Genomic DNA, 15,986 nt, shown 5'->3' with positions numbered 1-15,986 from the left:
GGAGAGTGGTGGGGAGCGCGGTCACAGAGGCGCGTGGTGGGGGTTGCGGGCGAGGAGTGGGGGAAGGCGACAGCGGAGGGGGCGAGGAAGTGGAACGCGGAGAGCCAGGAGAACGTAGCACGAGCGCTTCCCCCTCCTCCTCTGCCGACGCTCTGGCGGGGGGAGGAGAGGGAGGGGAGGGCAGGCGGAGAGGACCAGCGGCGGAGAGCGAGCGTGGAGCGAGGGCAGAGTCTGCGCTTGGTCCGAGTTTTCGGTGCCGTCGCCAGTGGCAGAGCCAGTTTCTCGTAGCATCGGCGTGCCGGCGGCGTCGAGGCGCCCCTTCAGTATGAAGCCGACGACCGTGCCAGCTGCAGCCGCTGCACCTGTCGTCCTGTATAACGCGACAACTACGCTCGTCGTGCACACGGATCAACGCTCCTGATCGTGGATCCCCCTCCTCGACACCGATACTCCATGGATAATACCGTGAACCGGGCTCCGATTTCGTTCATCGAGAAGGACTGAAGAGATAGACACCACCACCGCGAACGCACACAAGTACATAACGCGACCAAACATCGTGGCAACCTCTCTGGATAAATCCGTTCCGTGGATACACGTTTCTTTCTTCCAGCTTCGTATATATTTCCTCTTCCTCGTTCTTCCTGATACGAACGTGATCGGTGATCGGCTTGTGTTTCGTCCCCCACACAGTGTTTCTTCATATCGTATTGTACGTATTTTCTTGGCAGTTTCTTTCGTTGATTGTTATTATCGTCCAGCTCCTCCAGTTCGCTCCTTTGATGCGTGCTCGAGGGGCCGTCCCTCCTCCGAGAAACTGTGATAACGTGTAACGAGAACGTGAAAAGGAAGAGAGGAGGCGGCGGGACTGCCGGTATAATAAAAGTGAAAACTCGTTCCTCCGGTGTCGTGGTTCGGCTTCTTCGACGGTGGAAAGAGCCCGGCGGCGCGATATACCGACGACCCATCGCCACCAGAGCCTTCTTGGATATTTCGGAGCCCCAGCGTAGTATATCTCGGTTGGATCTCGATCGAAGCAGGGCCAGCAGCACCAGTGGCGAGGTGAGTCCAGCACGATAAATTCCCCAACGCCCTGGTACCGAGGGTCAAGAGCGGTCAGGCCTCTCGCGCGTCGCGACGCGACGCGTGTAGACTGGTTTTCGAGTTCTACCGCTCTTTGTCTCGCTCTCTCTCTTTCTCTCTTTTTCTTGCCCTTGCCCTTTCTCTCCTTCCCTCTTCTTCTTCTTCTTCTTCTTCTTTTTCTTCTTCGTCTCTCTCCTCTTCATCGAACGTACCGGTGATAAATCTTCGCGATCTCGCCGGCCGTTGACTGAGCAAATTACCACCGTGATCCTTCATCTTCCTATTACCGCGTAGACACCATGTCGGGGAGAGGGATTATTCTGACAGAGAGAGAGAGAGAGAGAGATAGAGCGTGGGACTATGAGGGTTGAGTCGGCTGGTGAAAAGTGAACGCCAGCATCCTCGTGGGTCACGACCGTGAAACGAACTGCCGCTTGGAAATTGGGATGATGGTGAAATTAGCCAGAATCAACACAGAACGGCCGTTCCGCAGCTGAGCAAATAACTGGGCTAAAATGCGTATCTCGCCACCCTTTTTTTCTTCATCCTCGCGAAAACATTTTCGTCGTTGCCTTGTATTATTCTCTCTGTTGATCGATTATTCGGACGAGTTTAATCGGAACTCGAATTCCTTGAAATGTATAAATCATAGCTCTTCTGGACAGGTGAATATATATTACGTGAACGTTAGATGTGTCAATCTATACAGTAGAATAACAGTCATCCATCTTCTGTTTTCTTCTCTGCGAATAGTAGAATCCGTGCTACTCGAATTTTACACGTTACACGAAACTAAAAGTTAAAATGAACGGTTTCCCTTTCGATACGACAAGTTGAAATAAAAAGATAGGTGAAATTATGACATCTTAAGGGATATCCTTTATCCCGATATCCGTAATTTTCCGTAATTTAAAGTAGCTTTCAATAAGAGATTTTGGATAGATTGAAAATTTCGCGGCATACACTCTTCTGTATTCCCGGATAAATTGATGAGGAAAAAAGTCGGAAACGTGCTCGTCGTTGGCTCGACGATAATAAATCATTTCGGTGCATTATGGAGCAGGGAAAATTGGCGGCGTGATCTTTCATCTTCCCATTATCCGTTCAGGGTAGCACGGTCAGGATCGCGCTGATCCATGTTCCGCGCCGATTCAATTGACTCGACACTGAAATCACGAGACCGAACCGCTGACCTGTGAGACGCATAATAAGATGTTCAACCGTTCGAAGGATTATTTTCGAGGGGAACGATCATGTTGACGATTCGCTATCGTAGCACGTGACATCTATTTATCAGCTTTGCACCAATAACTATAAGTTTTCGATTTTCGATCATTCATTGATGATTGAAAATCATGATAATGAACATAGTCGAGAAATAAAAATGTGGATTTGAAAATTTTTAATTTTATTTCAAATAGAAGAGCATTATGGATAACGTGATTTGGATTGTAAGGGTAATTAACGTGTGATCGATTTACTTGAGGTTTTAATTTAATTTTGATTCATTTCGTCGAAGATCTTTCACGTGTAATAAAAATACAGGTGTAACTTTGCACACGTATACGCAATTTATACGCAGTTATAATTTTTATTCGATTTTTATACTCGAACGAGTATCGAGTAATAATTGCGTATAATTCAAACATGTGAGAGAAATCTATGCAGAACGATACGTGCAATCTAATGTTTGCACTCGATATATTAATCGAGTTTCAACACGATATTAATTTGACTTCGGAGAACACGATTTAATATCAAGAAAAAATTAGATTCTATTATAATAATTATTCGCAAGCTTGTTGATTTTATTCACAGAATCAGTAAATGAAAATCTAGACGTGTGCATAAAATGCAAAACGTATGTAACAATTTTAATTTTCTTGCATGATTATTTTTACCATGATAAAGTGAATTTCTATGTGTTGCATTTCCTATGAAAATAAACTTTTCTTCGATATATCTTTCTTCGAAATTATAAAACATATTAGAACAATCGTGTTGATAAATAATATCGATCCAATGATATTAATTTGATTAAGAATACGTGTATTAATACAAGATATCTGACAATCCAAATTTCAAGGATCGGAAACTCTGAAAGAAAACACGTTCACAAATCGTGTGAAGCATAATTGTAGGCGAAAATTTTCGGCCAGACACGTGGAAATCGATCCATCGACCGTTCACAAAGTTTACACCATTGTCGTTAACAAGTGATACACGTTCGACTTAATTCTCTCGGTGACCCACATAAACGTCCTCGAAACCGGTGTATTCCTCTCGAATTCTTCGTTAAATACGAAGCAAGTGTAGAAAAGTTTCCTCGAGGCAAAATCCAACACCTTCATCGTGTCCCATTCAACGACGAATTTCATTTTTTCCTCCATTTTTCTCCATAATTAATTCTTATCGAAATATCTCGATATTTTTTTCTAATCAAAGGGGTCGATGACTCTCTTTTTACACGTAAATTTGCGACCTCGACCTCGACGCGGAATCACCCCTCGTCGCGATTAGTTAGAAAAAAGGTTTCGTCGAAGCATCTTTCGTGACGAAAGATCTCGAGTCGAGGCTCTCAAATCTGCATCGTTGCAGATCGTTGAGAATCCTCGAGCTTGATTACTGGAACGATGCTTTTTTTCTTCCATTCGATTCGATGTCGTATTAAGAATTGTTCGAGTTAGCAAATATTTTCTTCTCGACGATACATTACGTAGTATATTAAAAAAAAGAGTACGATTTTCATAGAAAGGATTTTGGATAATTGATAATTGTAACACAAACTCAATCTTTGGATATCACATATTTATACATGCCTATATTTTTAATAAAATTCTATTTTATATTTCTCTTTGTATTATGTCATATGTGTATCGATATTTTTTATTATTTGTCGTTGCACGGTTTATTTATAATGTATTTGCATATTGTTATACACTATTAATATTATTCGTTTTCTATTGTACCAATTTTATTTATAATTAATATAAATTAATTTCCAAGTTTCAAATTTAAGAGTAATGAACAAAGTATAAGCAAGAAAAATTTCACTTAATAAAAGGATTGAAAAAATATTCTTGAATAAATCATTTTCATCATTTTCAGCGAATCAGGCGCATATTGATCGGTTTCTGAACCCTTGGCATATAAAAAGTTGCTTCACGAAAGAGTCGGTGAAAGAGATTCCGCTCGTCGTGAAATCCTCCATTTCGAATCCGTCTACATTGTTCCGTGTGTTGGCAGGCGTCATAATAGTAATTAAACGTAATCCAGCTTCGAGGAGTTGGGAAGAAAACAGGGGACGTTATTGAGTTCGCGCACATAATAATCAAGCCTGATTGCGCCCCCTCTCGAAGGAAAGTGGCCTAATCCACTTTTCGTCTTCATTCAATTATACCAGATTACACGAGACACTTCTCCTGTTTCCAACCAGAAATTTATCGCTCGAATATTTTCTTTTCATTAATAAATCCTCTTTCGCACGGCGATACTATTGTGACGAATACAAAGCGATGCAGAAGTATGGAGAAAATAAAAGACTCATTCAGAAACCATTTTCATCGAAAAATTCAATCGAAGTAGATTGAACTTGTTTTGCCGTTATCTTCAAAGATTCGACAATATTATCTGCAATATTACAAGAATAATTCCAGAATTAATTATCTTTGAAATTGGATAATAAGAAGAGTCTTGAAGAAAACTTAAAGAAAGATTCCCTCTTGTATGAGGATAAATTTTATGTTTTTGTTAAAATCTTTCTCGAAAAATCAAGGAGAATCCTTGTTCATTTTCATCTGGAAACGAGTCAAACTCGATTTATCTCGGCCCCTATTGACGATTCATCTCAACAGGCGGAAGAGGAATGCAAATGACAGATCCCGTGTGATGCAACGTTTGTCCACAACGCGCCATTCACGGTCAAAGCTGGAATCGGCAGCTCTACGAAGACGATTTATAGCCCTCGAATATGCAGGAAAGAGCAGAAATATTATATCCATGTTTTAAGAATACATTAACCTTGCGGGAATGAGATTTATGCGTTCGCGATTTGATCGAAGGATTTGCGGGGTCGCGTGTTATGAATACGTGTGAACACATGAGATCGTGGCCGAGATATTTATTGAATTATGTTATATATCTTACTTACTTCTCCTTTGTATCGTGCGAAACGACTAATTAGATTCATTCAGAAGTAGGTTTATTATCGAATCGTGTTCGGAAAAAAAAAAGAAAGGATCTCTAAGATTGAAATTCTAAAAGATTCTGTGGACAATTGTCAGAAATGTTTCGAAATAAGAAAATTGGATCGTTTAACGTTTATTCTTGAAACTCAAAAATGGATGCAATTATACAACAACGCTTGAAGAATTTAAAGAAAGAAATCGTTTCGACGAGAAACAAAATTTCTGTCGAGCAGAGAGATCGATTCCAATACCGGACTTATAATAACATTTTGACCTTGAAAAAAAAGAAAAAGTCAGAATCTTCATCGACTACAATAACAAGTCTTCGCCCATTCATCTTGTACAAAATCGAAAGTAAATTGCATCGTGCTTAATTCACCAGCATACATTCAAACTTCTTGCTATCTCAAGACTCTGTGTCACTCGAACAAGCTGCAACAACGAGTATTCCAATAAATCTTCCAAGAAAAAAGCGTCCAACCACCATCGGCCAACACGATAATTACCAACGATTCGAAACGGCCATTCCTCGCAATCATCTCGTATTTGCATCCAAAGAGGGCAGCCATTCCTTGACCAAAAGGGAGCCGCCGCTCTTCTTCTTCTCGCGGCAAACGATGATGATCGTCGTTACCTAATAGACGAAACAGACGTAAAAAGAAAAAAAAAAAAAAGAAAAAAAAAGAAAAAATTAAAGTTGCTCGAACGGCCGTACACTTGTTTCTCTACCAGCGAGGAAAATTACGGTCCACGGCGAGAGAGCAGGCCGTTTATGCCTTTTACGCCTCTGATCGCCGTTTAGGCGGTGTTTACAGCGATCTCGCGATTCAACCATCTGCCCGCCGTCCATCGGCTGAAAGTAAGTTAATCCAGGGTTACCGGTTCCTCCTCTCCCCCTCCAGCGCTCGTTCCACCCTGGACAACGACAAAAACTCGCGTCAGCTCGGGCGTGAACGGGCGAGAGAACTCTGTCTGCGAGCTCTCTAACGTGCTCCATTCGTATCGGCCTTCCTCGTTCAACGGATTCTCTTCTTCTGCCCGTCGCGAACCTGTGCATCGTGCGGTTTTCTCGTTTTTTGCCGGTGGAGGAACGGGGAAAATTGAGGAAGAATCGGGGCTCTCTTTTTCGATAGGAAAAAGCGATCGATTTCGAGATGCTCGATGTCGAGTTGTGAAAGGGAAGAAGAAGTTTTGGGAGGATGAAACTGGCCCAGCAGAGTTTGAAAGTGAGGACGACGAGAAGATTCCCTGAATCATTCTGAAAAATTGCTTTGTGAAAATTTACAACGACAAGTTTATTATTTGAGATAAATCTTAAAAAGAAAACGTCATCATTTTCTTACGAATAAAAATAACTACTCGAAAGTTTGCTTTCTTCGCCTCCTATTTCTAAATCATCCGGAAAAGCCTGTTATTCTTACACTTGGAATTCATATGCATCCATAATACGAGACGAGAGGAAAAATCATCGAGACCGATACGTGTTACTTTTTCTAATATTAATAATTTCACAAGTCACTCTCTTTGTAAAATTGGTTCGCGAAGAGAGACTTCGATGTCAAGCAAGAAAGTCAACGACCCAAGGCGTATTTTAAAGGGAAAAGAGAGAAAGAGAGAAGCAGACGTAAGGGAACAACAAAGTATCGGCGGCGATTAATTCAATTACACAGTGAAAGGAAGTTCAATGTCGACCTAACAAGGCTCTCTTCTTCGAGTGGACGTCACTCGTGTTCGACTTCTTTCCCTCACGAATCAACATATTCCCTCGCCTATGAATGGAGAACGCGATAAATCTGCCGGGGGAAAAAGCGAGTTGGCAAGAAAAACTTGGCTTCCAACGTTTGACCTGGATTCAACAACGTTGCTCCTCGTATTACGAGGCTTGGAGATAACCTCTATCCGTTTCGATTATAATGCAGAAGCGTGGGCGCTTTATTAACTCGGCATTAACTTGGCACCGAAAATCGAATCTAATATTCGAACGCAAGATAGAACGGAATCAAGGACGTCTCGTTTCCAATTGCAATATTTCCCACGAATAAAGGTATTTGGAAATTGATAATTTCAAAAGTTATTGGAAGTTTCTTTTCTTTGGGAAACTTTACGAATATCGACAATTTCTAATGATATTCACATACACTCGAAATACTTATTTAAAGAATATAACAATTTTTCTCAATTATCCCCAACAACAATGTAACATTCCTAACCACGATTCACGTTACTTCCATTACGTAATGTCGTGACAACGATTTATACGATTTAATCACCGCGCAATGCATACGTATTCCCCTATTAATGAATCTCCGCATGCGACGACCTTGGTCAAAACAAACGGGACGAATATAGAATATAAAATCGCGTTGTATCATCGCTCCATTCATTCGGTTTCCCGTTTATTCGAGGAATAATTGGCGAGGCGGACGAGCGTCGATTTTTATTTTTCACGTGGCGATCGATGAAACGCGCGGGGAAGAATTGGGAGAAATTCGACGACAAGATTATTTTCTTACGACGGGATGGACGTTAATGACGAATCGGCGAGAAAAAGGCGTATGTATCGAATGGTTAGTATTGGTTTTCCAGGCCGCGGGGCACCGCAATTACTTCTAATCGGTTTAGAAAATCCGCGCGCCGAAACATCGCTGTCCAATTAAAGCAAGCATCGATCGAACCGATTCGCCCCTTGATTTCACCCGTATCGATAACGACCTGTTTCGAGGAAGCTTCCTATTAAATTTCTGCGTCTATTGTACAACAGCGCGCAGGTGCAGTATATTACGTGTGATATCTTTAAAATTTAAAAGAAGCATAAGTTAAGAATCAAAATACTCAAACGTACGTATATATTCTACAGATTTTTATTTCACATAAAGTTCGATTTAAGTTTACATTTGTCCAGTAATTTAATTCTAGTTTCCAAATAACGTTCATCATAATCAATCATATTTAATCCTTGCAATACGCTCGAATAAAAATAATCGAAATCGAGAATTTTGCACGTTCTATATTCGCACACGCGAATAAAAAATTGAAAGCAAGTTCTTCTTTATCTCTTTTATTAGAAAATAATTAAGGATCGATCTTCGTTTTGTAGTATCGTAATCGTCCAATCGCGGAAAAATATTAATTACACCTATGCGAGCTATGTTTCGTTTTACATCGAGAGTGGAAAAAAGGAGAAGAAAGAAAAAAAACGTTTGTCCCTTCAAGAAACTCGTCCAGTTTCCGGCGCGAAGCCCGCAAGCAACGAGCCGGCGTCTCACGCATTAATATCGCGCATTTTCTTCTTCACTTTTTCGACGGGACACGATTTCTACTCGCGTAATGCAATTTCCACAACCCGTTGCACTATTTGCAAACGGAAAGCGACTGTCAATTACTCTTTCCTTAACATCGATAATCAACAGCGTCGATCGAGGAGAACGTTACTCGGTCAAGGAAGGCATCATATCAATATCACTTCCAATTGTTTCGATAACGAGACGAATAACGAGCAGAAAAATCCGTACATCCGTTCCCCGCCTATCTCGATGTTTGGATAAATGTTGAGGTAAAATAATTTTTAACATCTGAATCGCGTTTAATTATAGGAAAAGGAACACAACAATGAAATTATTAGCGAAGTGAAGAAACAAGAAGAAACAATCGAAAGTGGTAGTATCCGTAATCTAATTTATCACAGGCATAAATTTTACATCCGCCGTAATCAGCGTTGGGTTTTAATATCATTCGAGAGAGGTGTTCAACGGATAGATAGAGAGCCGCGTCGAATCCACGATTCCCGAGTGTTTCATTTCCCTAACGAGCCAATATATATTCCGATCTGTTTTAACGCGTGTAATTACGTTTCGAGCAAAAAAAAAAAAAAAAAAGAAAAAAAGAAAAAAGGAGAAGAAAGGTTGGATCGTTAATAAGACGCGACTTTACGGTGGAAATGAAAAATAAGGATAAATATAGAATCTAGTAAAAGTTAGTCGACGGGCGTGCCAAGGAATCGTGGACATCATGGCGAGCTTCGAGCCGAGGTAATTAACTGTTCACGAGTCGATTAATAAAGAAATTATTAACGACATAAACCTAGCTGCTTCCGGTATCGGCAGACAGAGTCCTGCAGTTGATTGCTGCTATAAATTCTGGCAGGTGTGTCGAAAATTATGATGCAGAGAGGATGATTCTTCGTGCAAAAATGAGTCGAAAATGTAATTACAAGCGGATTTTTATCATTATATTTTATCAATATTGCTTCTATCAAAAATTGTCATTCCGCTTATTTTTATATCCGTACTTGCGCATATAATAGAGAAAAGAACGTTGAAAAATTCGTTTCGAGATATCTCAATGAAATTCTGTATACTAAAATACTTATTAATCATGGATACGAATGAAAATTTTGAAACGTTTATTTTTCCTTTAGTTTTTAAAAAAATTGGGCAAAGTTGGAAAATAAAAGTCTCGAGTTTCTTAATTAATCCCTCGACACGCAATGCCCGTTATCGGTCCAATCGTTTATTCGCGGCTTGTATAACCAACTCGCAATTACTCGTAATCGTTTTAGAAAATCGGCGATATCGAGAGATACCAGACCAGAGTGTGACTAAGCCGTCCTTCTGGTTCACCGGCTTTCTGCCTTTCTGTCCACGTTTCTTTAAAAGCGTTTCCTGCCTTGACCATATCTGGCGGATAATGCGTGTCGCCTGTACACGGGGAGATGGCCTCCTGGCGGAGAGGATCGCCGTTCGTTCCTCTTCCTGCAGCCGGTCTTGTTTTTCCCGCGGAATCGAGCGTAGGAGAAATTACCGGCTCGAAAACCCGGACCGACGATCCTTCTCCCATTAGCCTCGTTACGATCGAGAATGGGTCGAGGAACTCTCTCCCTCTTCTCTCTCTTTCTCTTCGAGAGTACGCGAGTACTCCTTATCCTCCTCGATCGATCGATCGATCGATCGGTGAACACGCGTGTGATAACGATGGTGACGAGATGCGTGAAAGTTCGATAGTTGCGTCTGATAGAGGATTCGATAAGGGGTTTGGGTAGAGTTCGACTCGATTGGAGATGAAAGGAAGGTGATAGTTTGTCGAATTTCGTGGATTCCTTGAATCGCGGATCGCTAAAAGAGTTGATTTTTCCTGAGAGTTTGTGCAAATGCAAATATTTCCGTGTTTTTTTCTGTCTGAATTGTATTCAGAGTTGTATATATATGACATGACGATGTGCACTAATATGTGTTACGACACATCGAAGATTCGAGAAAATTATTCTGCAAGTTTGGTATCTTGATTTCCAAAATACAGTAATGATAAAGAATATTCTTGATAATAGACGAACATTTTGTTTCACAATTGTCTGCTCAAATTTACGCGCGTCCAAACTTTTTGCAGAAGAGGAAACTTCTCAGGGCCGGTTTCCAAGTTTTATCTCGCGATGCTACTGTCCTCCATCGGATTGCTAAAAGTTTGCGCGGCTGTAACAACTTTTGCGGAACTGTTATACGATGGGGGACATTCTCTTCCTTGCAGAAAACAAAATCTCCGAGATATCAACCGCGGCCAGCTACCAGTACTTTTCAAACCAGAAATTCAATTGTTCCGAAAACGGTCCAAAAAAAGTTTCCACCGACGATTGACGATGGCCACTGCCATCGTGCTTCGAAAGTTTTTGAAGCAATAGTTCTCTCTTTAAGAGAAGAAAGGAATGGTCTCGTTGGAAGGTTAAATTTAATAGTTAAATTTACAATAGTTTGTATTTTTTTTAATCTCACTTTGATAATGAAAACTAACTTTGCATAATGTATGTGTAGGGAATTTGACGCACAAGTGACTCTTTTTAAGATCTATATTAACTCGCAAACTTGTTCTATTCCCTGTTTGGTGCTCTTTACAAATACAATAATTTGCAAAAAATTTCCCAAGAGAAATATTAAATTATATCTCGAATACGCAAGAAGCGTAAAAATGAGATAGACAAATAGAGTTTGCTCGAGGAAAAAACTCTTAAAGTGATATTAATAATCGTTGCAAATATATCTTACACGGTTTTTTCGCGGGGAAAAATAAAAGAGAAAAGAGCAAATAATCGCGCAATTTATCGCGCGAATAGGCGAAATTCCCTACGTATTGAACTTCGTTATTTATCATTTGGCACGGCAAGCACCTTCACCTCCAATGCTGCAATGAATTTTTGCACCATCCGACCGCTCTTGCTAATATTTAGTTTGCCCGTACACGTGGAAACCGCGCGCGAAAAATGGCTACGTGATTCGACGGATTTGAAAGTTTCGATTAAAAGCAGTGTTGGCCGATATCAGTGGCGTGCATTTCTCAAGTTTCACCGTGGTTGATCACGTATTTCATTAAAATTTTACGTACTCCAGAATATCGAAGCTCGTTATCCCCCAAGTATCCACGCCGCTTTTCGACTTGCTTGCCGCTACACTTCGTGCCATTTAATGGCTTAATCGACTTTTAATCGAAGTCGAACGAAATGGAATGAAGTTTCGAATGAAGCCTTTAATTTTCCTGTACGCACAACCTTCATATAATGATTTGTTAATAAACGAAGTATCACGAGATTTGGATCGATGAAGATTTTTACATTTTTTTTTTTTTTTTTTCTTTGTTTCGATTTCACTCTTCGATAAAAATTTCTCATTTTTTTAATCTCTGTTACAAGGCCTTGTAACAGGTTGCCCTCTGTTCTTTCTGCTGCATTCCAACAATAATATTTAAGTGTGAGTTTGATCAACAAATTTTTTACAACGTGATAAATCATTTAAAAATGATCGCTTTGACTTTACAAAAATGTGCAATATCTCTTTCAACGTGCAGTTATCGTGCAGCTATTAATAAATTTACAACGTTAAAGAAACAATATTACAATTGTGATAATACGTATTTAAAAGATTAAAACTTCAAAGTCCTCCTCCTTTAATAATCAACTTTTCAGAAGCTACCTTTCCTGTGCAAAGCTATTATAAATATATTCATTTTTCACTGTAGCAAAACAATATTCTTATGCAATGTTTCAACTTCTGTATGCTATATCTAATTTCAGGTGCAACTCGAAACTACAATGCACCGTCTAAAGTGGCTCATAACGAAGTTGTAAATCAGCATTTCGCCAACTTTCTCGTCGATGTCGTTACAATCGATCATGCGTGCAGTTGGATGCACTCGCGTGCCATTTTGCAAACAATCACACACGTTCGTTCCTATTCTTAACGTGGCCACAAGTTGGTCGTGTATGGAAAGTGCGTGAAACGAGATTCACGATCTCGAGAGAGAAACATATCCAAACATTTTCCATTCGATTCGAATTTGAAGAACGCGCGATCAGCCTCTCAGAAATTAAGAGGAAAATTGTCGGTTTGTTAAAGGGGCGCCATCTTTAAGTAATCATTGGCGCCCATTAATCAGAAGCGATAGCGCAGGCGACGCCAATGCGTTCCGTTTTTACTGTTATTGAAAGTTATTACCTCGAGCGGACCGTTTCGGAATTATAGGCTAACAGAAACTGGGCAAGAAGAGTCGAAAGCTGGCAAAAAGTGCCTTGTAAACTTGCGCCTGTAAAATAATCTCTGTGAAGCGCGTTCAGTTTTGCACTTTGAACGTGTAAAACGCGCGTCGAACTTCTTTTCACGGATCCGTTCGAATTGAGTGCCCCGTCTTTGAATATTGAAATAAAATATTAATTATCGTTAACATTCGAGACACTTCTCGCGAGAGTTTCTTTGTTTTCCCTGCGCAAATTCGATTTACGATATTAATTATGGAATACGTCCTTCTCGTTCTGCATCTCGATCTCCTTTCTTTTAACATCCTCCGTTTACATTTAATCCTCCAATAAAATCTTTTCATCGAATAATTTTCCATTTTCATCCGTAACGAATCGTCGCAAATTAGATTTCGCATTAAAACAAAAAGCCTAGGCACCTCATCCTGTGTGTCAACTTGTCTTTCGTTTCTAAATCGCGAGATAGTCTATGCACTTGTGAAAAAGACTTAAACGAGAAGAATACACGTGACGTGAAATTAAATAAAAAATAAAACTTCATTTTTAATGCCACTTTTGCACTTATATTTTCTATTTATTGTTTCAAACGATGTTCGAAAAATATGGAAACACCGATCAACCAGAGAATTTTCCTTTCCTCGATATTTGAGAAGCTCTCGTTACAGTTTCCAAACACGAATCGAAATCACTCGATTTTCGAGCATCGTTTGTACAGAACGTGAAAGGCAATTCTCGAACCCGCTCGAGGAGTCCGTTAAACCCGTTTCCGCGCAAAAGGAAGTCATCGCGTGGCACGCGTTCGCGAGAAGCTTTCAGAACGTCGACACGCAGGCAAATCGGCTATTCGATTCCCTTACTTTCTACGAGAACCGCGCTTAACCGGTAAATTATGCGCCACGGCAAGAAGTCGCCACGCGAACTCCATTTCCGGGCGATCGAATCCCACTCTTTCCACGATTCGAAAATTTACGAGGAAATCCACGTACCATACTTTATGGGATACAATGTGCCCCGTCTTTTTCTAGTCATTGATTATTTAAGAAGAAACGACAAATGAATTAAATAAATAAAATTTATTTTTCATCGTCAGCCAGGCTTTAATTAAAAGGAAAGGGGAGTTTAGTTTGTGAAAAATAATCGCTCACAACAATTCATCCCCCACCGTTTACTTTCTTCCGCCTTTTCATCGCGCCCCTCATAAATTCGACGAGAACGGATGATTTACGGATCGATTCCACGGCCACATTTTCATCGAAAATCTGAGGGAAACGACTCGAGCCGTAAATTTGCCAGAGCTCGATTGTCGCGTTCCCGGTTATTTATACGTAATTCGTGGGGATTTACAGCCATCTCCGGCCGCGTTCATCGCGCCGGAAGTCGAGGTACGCGACCCTTGACAGCCCGGTTGCACGCGCGCCTTCCTGTCACGCGCGTAAACCGTAACTTGGACTCGCCAACTTCGTTCGTAAAACCTCTTCGCGGAATGAACAGAACGGCTTTTCTATCATACCCTGCGACTTTCTACCTTTGGAACATAGAGATTCAACCCTTTGCACTCGTATTACCAATCAAATAACAAGAATAGTAGAATGGAATTGTATTATACATATAGAGTATTAGTATAAAATATATTGGAGAGAAGAAGATATTGCGTGATGTATGTGCGTAATTAATATATTCACACGTTTCAGTTAGGTATTTTTAGTAGACGTTGTGCGGTTGAATTGGGATGTTGAAGAACATTGAAATGTGATTATTTGTATGATACAGGAATATTTAGTGTATGTATATATAATTTATCTGGACTTATTTGTATTCGAGTGTATTGGATGGAAGTTATAATTTAAGAGATAAAGATGGTTTTCTTGATAGAAAGTAATACGATTCAGGATATTGTAAATTAGTTTGTGTTATTGGTATACACTCGAAGAGATGAAAATGTATATCGTTTACTTGAGATAAAATATTCGAATATTTTTATTGCAAAAATAAAACTAATTTTCCACTTTTAGATATTTAATTATATTCAAGCTAAAAGCTAGATAATTGAAAGAGCGTGTAAACCGAAAAAAAGTTTTCTCCAATATAACAAATTTTCCATTTGCAAAGCGGAAAAAAATTCGGTCGACATAATGAAATTCCTTCCCGACTTTCCCTTCGAACGCACAATTCACTCGAATTCAACCGCTGAAATTGATCTCCTTCTTGCACACCGATTTACGTACAATACATTCCCTCTCAATTCGTCCATTCCGTAAGATGTTAATATTATATTCATAGGCCACCTTTGAACGATCAATCCTAAAGAATCGAGCTATCTTCTATCTCTATCCATCCATCTCACTTCATCTAACTCATCTAAAATCGCCTAATAACTTAACAATAATTAATATTTTGCGTATATCAAATTTTGTTTCCATCTCTTTCAACAGATATATGATTTTAATTTTTTTTTTTTCTCTCTCCCCAAATTATCGTAGCGAAATTATCACGTAGCTTTTACCGTGATTGACACCCTGCCACAAGTCGACCACCCACAATACAATCGCACAAAAAAATCAACGCTCGAAAAGAAAGTTTCGTTCCGTTGCTTACCGATGCTGTTTCCTGTGTAATCGCGATTTCTAACTAAGCGCGCTCGAAAAGCCGGTTTCCCCGTAAAAAGTAAAAGCGTTCAAGAAGGTGTGGATGCGATTCGCGCGGCTTGTCGCCCAGCGATTTGTTTCAACGCGTGCGAAACACCCACGTTCCTCGAGGGGGAAGGCCTCGCTCGAATTTCATGCTTTCTCTTCAACGGCAAAAAAAAAAAAAAAAAATAGAGTCGAGTTTTGAGAACGAGGGACTTCTTTCAGCTGTCGAGCCTCGTTTCTTTTCAGGGGGCGAGCAACGATCCGATTGACAACCCTCCGTAAAAGCGGCGCAAGTAAGTCGGTAAGTCGCGAAAATAGGGGTTGAAAATGGGGGTGAAGGAAGGATGTAATGACAATGTAGTAGGTGGCCAGCTTTTTAAATATTTGAAACGGCAGGCGATTAATCGTTCGAAGGGGAAGGGATTAAATTCGATTAAAATGGGTATATACGATATTTTATTAAACAGGGAGGAAAAGTGTTGAATTGATTTTGTACATTCTAAGCTCATTGATTTAATTTTACCTTTACTTAAGAAATTCTCGCTTCACTTACTTGGGGATAGAGTTGAAGAG

At 40.1% G+C, this 15,986-nt stretch overlaps 1 protein-coding gene across 2 annotated transcripts in view; it reads left to right on the top strand.

Annotated features, from left to right (window-relative positions):
• The first annotated feature begins 221 nt into the window (after positions 1 to 221).
• The window catches only part of knockout (Stork-head domain-containing protein knockout), a 112,161-nt gene continuing 96,396 nt past the window's right edge, over positions 222 to 15,986 (top strand). For both annotated transcript variants that reach the window (XM_003698352.4, XM_012493245.3), the window contains exon 1: positions 222 to 1,062. The gene's annotated coding sequence lies outside the window, so the exon portion shown is untranslated. The remainder of the gene's footprint in view (positions 1,063 to 15,986) is intronic.

The sequence above is a fragment of the Apis florea genome, unplaced genomic scaffold, assembly GCF_048593485.1.
Source record: "Apis florea isolate Af1SG1 unplaced genomic scaffold, ASM4859348v1 contig_3326_pilon, whole genome shotgun sequence".
In the NCBI taxonomy this organism is placed as follows: Eukaryota; Metazoa; Arthropoda; class Insecta; order Hymenoptera; family Apidae; genus Apis; species Apis florea.
The sequence above is the reverse complement of the archived record's forward strand: the minus strand, read 5'-3'. Positions and strand labels throughout refer to the sequence as shown.